The sequence below is a fragment of the Bison bison genome, unplaced genomic scaffold (assembly GCF_000754665.1).
Source record: "Bison bison bison isolate TAMUID 2011002044 unplaced genomic scaffold, Bison_UMD1.0 scf7180017864043, whole genome shotgun sequence".
Taxonomy (NCBI): Eukaryota; Metazoa; Chordata; class Mammalia; order Artiodactyla; family Bovidae; genus Bison; species Bison bison.
Window position 1 is genome coordinate 1,314,950 of NW_011494615.1, and position 6,000 is coordinate 1,320,949.

At 37.7% G+C, this 6,000-nt stretch overlaps 1 protein-coding gene across 4 annotated transcripts in view; it reads right to left on the minus strand.

Annotated features, from left to right (window-relative positions):
* Window positions 1-6,000, minus strand: part of CTNNB1 (catenin (cadherin-associated protein), beta 1, 88kDa) — a 48,055-nt gene that overhangs the window by 41,437 nt on the left and 618 nt on the right. The gene's annotated exons all lie outside the window — the stretch shown is intronic.

A 6,000-nucleotide genomic window follows, 5' to 3' on the forward strand; every position in this document is an offset into this window, starting at 1 on the left:
GGGATAACTAATGAGAACAGACTATACAGCTCAGGGAGCTCTACTTAATGCTCTGTGGTGACCTAAATGGGAAAGAAATCCAAAAACAGAGGGGATATACGTGTATGTACGGCTGATTCACTCCACGGTACACAACAGGGTATAGCAACTATACTCATAAAAAATTTTAAAATATATTCTGATCAAATAGGAGTAAGCTATTACTTAAAAAAAAAAACTAACATTCAATTAATTTTTCATTATCTAAACTTTGTTTTTCAGTTCTAAATCTAGTCTGAAAAATAGATTATCACAGAAATGCAGACTTTAGCTGAAAACCAGGATGTGATTTAAAGACATCAGTAAAACTTCAGGCTGATATGACTGTTTACAGACAGCCAGAATTTGTCCAGCATTTTAAGCACCTTCAATGTTAAGTTTTAAGACCTCTTTCAAGAAAACACTTTAAAAACTATACTTAAGATGATCAAGTGATGAACAAGTTTGTTCTTTCTCCTCTTTTTCCTTGATCCAATCCATCTTAATTCTTAAGCTTTTTAAGTGCAGGTTTCACAAAGTTAATGATATGAACCTGCTTTAAGTTCCTAATCTATTTATATAGTCAACTGATACAAGGCATTCTTAAAATGCCAAATATGAACCTAATGGTTTATCAAATCTTTATTTACTAAGTTATGAAAGTAAAAATGTTACTCAGTTGTGTCAACATGTATATATAGAGACAAAGATACAGAATTGTACTACTTCAGTCACTTAATAGAATCATCATTAAAAAAAACAAACACTGTACTCCAAATGGTTCACTGCAGATGTCACAAACTGGCAGATCCTGCCAATAGGTGTATTTAATTTGTGTTAAAATGTCTTAAAACATGAATTTCCCCTACCAACATGTGCAAATCATGTGTGTGCTACATTGCTTCAGTAGTGTCAGACTCTTTGTGACCCTATGGACTTTAGCCAACCAGTCTCCTCTGTCCATGGGATTCTCCAGGCAAGAATAATGGAGTGGGTTACCATTTCCTCCTCCAGGAGATCTTCCCAACTCAGGGATCAAACCCACAGCTTGTGCAACTCCTGCATCCCAGGCAGATTCTTTACTGCTGAGCCACCAAGCCCCATTGGTGCAAATCATGAGATGCACATTAATCCATATTTCCTGCTTCTCTTAGAAGAAAGAAAAAATTCAGATGATGTGGAAACCTAAACTGCTTTCCACACAATGGCTGCAGCTGAAGATTGGCTTAGATGGGACATATGTTCTCTTAATTCGTTGTAGTTCACAGGGGCCCAGTGAGCCCATACCTGCTTGGAGATACTGAGTAGCTACTCCCACTGGGATGCAAGATCAATCCTATATGGTTTGTGACAGAGATCTTAGTCACTTATATTGTTTGTCAAATTGTTGCATGAAGATAAGTGGCCAATTTCAAGAGATAAATTAGGTCCCTAACAGGCAGAATTTTTTTTAAAGATGTACACAGTTTTCAAGAGAACTTTCAAATCTACTCTCTTCTCATAAAAATCTTTGAAACTGGAACACAAGCTATTTGACCTTGATTTAGTAAATGATGAAAATAATAGTTAGAGACTTGGACATTACTTATTCCATACATGATCCTTTATGAAGGATCACAACCCATTCTGAAATATAAAACAGCTGAGGCATTCTTGCCTTATGTTTTTAAAAAGATATAACAATAATACATTATTTAAATAGTCGAAAATCATTATCAATGTTTCCACAAAATTATACTAAATTTCAGAGCAAAATGGAGCAGTAAGTGATATGGTCATTTTCCCGCCCTACTCAATTAACTTTTAAACTTCATTTCAACCACCTATTTATGGAAAACATACAAAGGTAAAAACATTTTTTCTAAGCTGAGCATTTTCCATAAAAATGACCATTTGACTTCTAAAAGCTATTTTTAAATGGGTTTTATTCCTGTTATTAATCAGAATCTGATTTGAAATAAGCATTTTCATAAAATAATGCTACTAACAGAAATAGCAAGAACTGTACACAGGAGTGTGGAGGAGTTTTTATTGGAGAATTTAAAGGTCAAAATATGGGAACAGTGCATCACAGCACTATACAAATGTATACTCTACACAAATGCCTGCAGTCACTAGGCATTATACTCTGGAGTTCACAGAAGTTGACTCAACCAGCTTTGTTGATAACCAATTCTTAACAGACATAATATTCTTTGTTGATAACCAATTCTTAACAGACATAATATTCTTTGTTGATAACCAATTCTTAACAGACATAATATTCTTTGTTGATAACCAATTCTTAACAGACATAATATTGAAAATGTAACCAAGTTGAAGACTTACTTCAGTTTTATTGTATAAGAAATTTTACACAAATTGATAATTCACTTTTTTGTTAACTTTATCTGAGAATCTTAGTTTCTAAAATTCATTAATATGGCTCAGTTTTAGGATCTAGGTGTAAGTGTGGTCACTCAGCCATGTCTGACTCTTTTTGACCCTATGGGTTGCAGCGCGCCAGGCTCCTCTGTCCATGGGATTCTCCAGGCGAGAGCACTGGAGTGGATAGCCATTCTCTTCTACAGGGTATCTTTCCAACCCAAGCACTGAACCTGGGTCTCCTGCATCGCAGGTGGATTCTTTACCATCTGAGCCATCAGGGAAGCCCAGACACGAGGATGTTTAGATTAAGTTTTTGGTTTATAATTATATTTAAGCAGAACTTCCTACAAAAAGTGACAGAATTTAACTCCTGATTTAACTTTGACCTTTCTCCTGCAAATAATGGCTGAAATGACATGTTCTAAAGCCAATCTTTTAACTAACAATAATAATATGAACATCCTATTCTAGAATTGAAAAGTTTTCTTGACTGATGCTTTCTCACCAAAACTATTCATAAATATATTTCACACAAATTTTATGGGGGGGAAAAAAATCACCAGCATTACATTATATCCACTGGAGGGCACTCAATGTGACCAAAGCATGCAATGAAAACATGCCCTGACGCTATTGTCACTCAGCTGCATCAGGTTTGAGGAGACTTTGAGGCTGGAGAATAGTATCTTTTAAAAGAAAAGATGCTCACAATTAGCAAGATAGTTAATCTCTAAAAAGGGTTGCTAACATGACTGATTCTTTTATAAGAGCTTCTTTTTCCTTAGGGAGCAGATTTAAATACATGCTTCAGGGATACAGGGTTCAGGCCTCAACAGAAGTATCTAGATTTCAAACCTGGTCAAGCTCAGACTTGCATACAACACAAAAGCAGCATTCTTAAGTAAACAGAGGAAATAAAGAACTTTCTCCAGAGTTTAAGTGATTAAGAACTACACAAGGTAACTCCTACTGATTTTCAAGCAATACAACAAATCACATATTTTCCTTTCCTGGAACTTACAAAATATATATTTATTTTAGCCCATTAGCCTGGTTATCTATCAAGACACAATTAGAACAGTATTACATAAACAATAATCTGTTAAAAGAATGAAGACTGATTTTGCAAATCAGTCTTCTCTCAATGAGGGTCCAAGAGGCAAAAGATACAAGCTCTGGACTAACACAAGTAGCTACTAGTCTATGTTTTACTACTTACTTTTAAGATACAAAAATGCTTTTACTCAAACTGTTTCAACAAAAGATATCATATTCCCAACAAAAAGAGAGCTATAAGAATACAGCTAAGTTAATACAACTAGTGTTTTCACAACCAAAGTCACAAGTCGACATGCAGCACGAAAGAGTTGTTAATACTTTTTATTACAAGTTTGTCCTGCTCTAAAAGCATTCATCCTTTCTGCCCTGGGCTGGCAATCAAGCATGCTTCCAACCAAGCTCAAAGTACATACTTAAAATTTACCACCTACTCCTCTGCAGTTATTATCAGCAACTAGTAAACCATAAAAGAGAAACAAAATCTCATTATAACTGGATGCTGTATTGTTTCATTTCAATAACACAAAAGTTTCATTTGGCTGAAGATACTACAAACAACCTATCCCTGGGATTTTAATTTCACTGCTACTTACAAGAGTAAAAGAGTGAGATTCAAATTTTTGAATTCTCCATGTCCCTAGTTTCAACAATACTTACACTCTTCTTTCCACTCCTCCCAACAATGAAACAGGCTGTCTGCATATAGCTTTCGCAAGAACCAAATCTCAAAACACTCTTAGAGAAATTAGCCTACTTCAAGTTTTCTCTTCCTATTTGGGGAGTGGAGGAGGGAAGTGTATATGAAAAGAAAAATATACAACTTCATTTATATGGATAATTTTATTCCATTTATCACTAGTAACAGTAAGAAGCTCAATCTGGTTTCAGTTTTAATATTGGAATCTACATAATTATCTTGGTAAAGAATATGTTTAAAAAGAAAACTTCTGGACACTTACTGTCACTTGAACACTACTAAATGTTTTACTTTTTTTAAGTCACCTTTTAAAATTTGGTTTTTCTTGAAAGCAATTTTAAATGACTGCTCTAGCTTCTGGGAAAATCAGCCCAGAACTCCGCAAGGACTCTAAGTTACATGCTATACTAACTAAACTTTGCAGCACAGTTTTTTAATTTCCCCCTCAAGGACTTCAGACTTGAATAGTCTCAGCATTCCTTTAATCCTATAGAATAGTCTCCTGGAAGTTTTTCAAGTTACTGTTGCAATCACTTTAGGGCCTTGTACATGGCCTTCAGAACAAAGACTAGGTCAAAGTAATGAATATTGGACGCAAATTAATCAAATTTCATGAAAAGATATCCCCAAACAAAATGTAGCAGCCGCCTTAGTTCAGACCGAAAAAAATGCCTCCCAAACAAAAGTTTGTCACTAATCTAAGCAGATATTAAACAGAAACATTAACAAACAAACAAAAAAAAGTCAAGCTATGTCCAGTATCTCTTAAGACAACAAGTTAACAGGAAGATAGCCGAAGGTACTGAATGTACACCAAGAGACAGAATGAAACGGCTTCCCAAGTTCCAGACAAAATACTTATAACTTAGCCATCTGAAAAACAGCAGCCCAGACTTTATCAAAGGCGAGCCGTCTCTTCAAGCTGCTGTCTAGTCTAAGCCACCACTATTCACGACACAAAGCTCTCGTTTCACTAAAACCACTCCTCGATTTCCTTTTGCCGACCTCTGCATACCAGCAGACCAGTCTCCCTTCATTCACCACTCACAAACCCGGGGTGGGGGTGGGGGGAGACCACAGATGTCTGGAAGATACAAAGTAGGAGACAATGTTCCCTCCAACACCGAAAAGAAAACGAAGCAAACAGCTACACCCGACTGGCAAAGCTTTCAAGTTTAGTGGACTCAGGAAAAGGCTGTGAAAAGCGAACTTTGAAAGTCTCAGTTCCAAGTCCTCTCTCCAGACAAAACACGGAACGAAGTTGCAACGCTTGAATTTCCTGCGGGCCATTTCGTAGCGAAGGGAAAATTCACCCCGCTGGAAAGTGCTCTCAAAATCAAGTTTAGTTGCCGTGAAACTATTTGAATAAAGAATCTCCAGGAACACAATTCTCGAAGCAGTCGCAGGCTGAGTCCTGTGGGTCACTTGATAAGAGACAGTAAGCCAGCCGCCCTCGCCCTTATTTTTCCCAGGACCTCCCTAGCACGCCCGCTTTCACTCACCTGCACCGTACAAGAAAATGTAGGTGCAAGATATGTATTTTTATCTGTGCAAATCCTCCTGGCGCATCGCACCTTCGGCACTAACAGTTTGGATCCTCTAAGGTTTAAAGTTGCTCCGATTTAAACGAGCGCACTCACACCGGCAGGCCATTAAAAATCACTAACCTCTTATTAACCCTCGAAAAAATTTGTCCTTAAGCACGAAAGAAGGAACCTGGAGATAGGACCTCACGTGGCGTCCCAGGCCCAGCGCCCGCACCCCAACTCCCCGCGGAGGCTGGGAAGGCGGAGTCCCCCGTCCCCACCCCGCCCCCCACCCCGGCCCCGGCGCATCCCGAGGCGCAGGGTCCCTCCCCC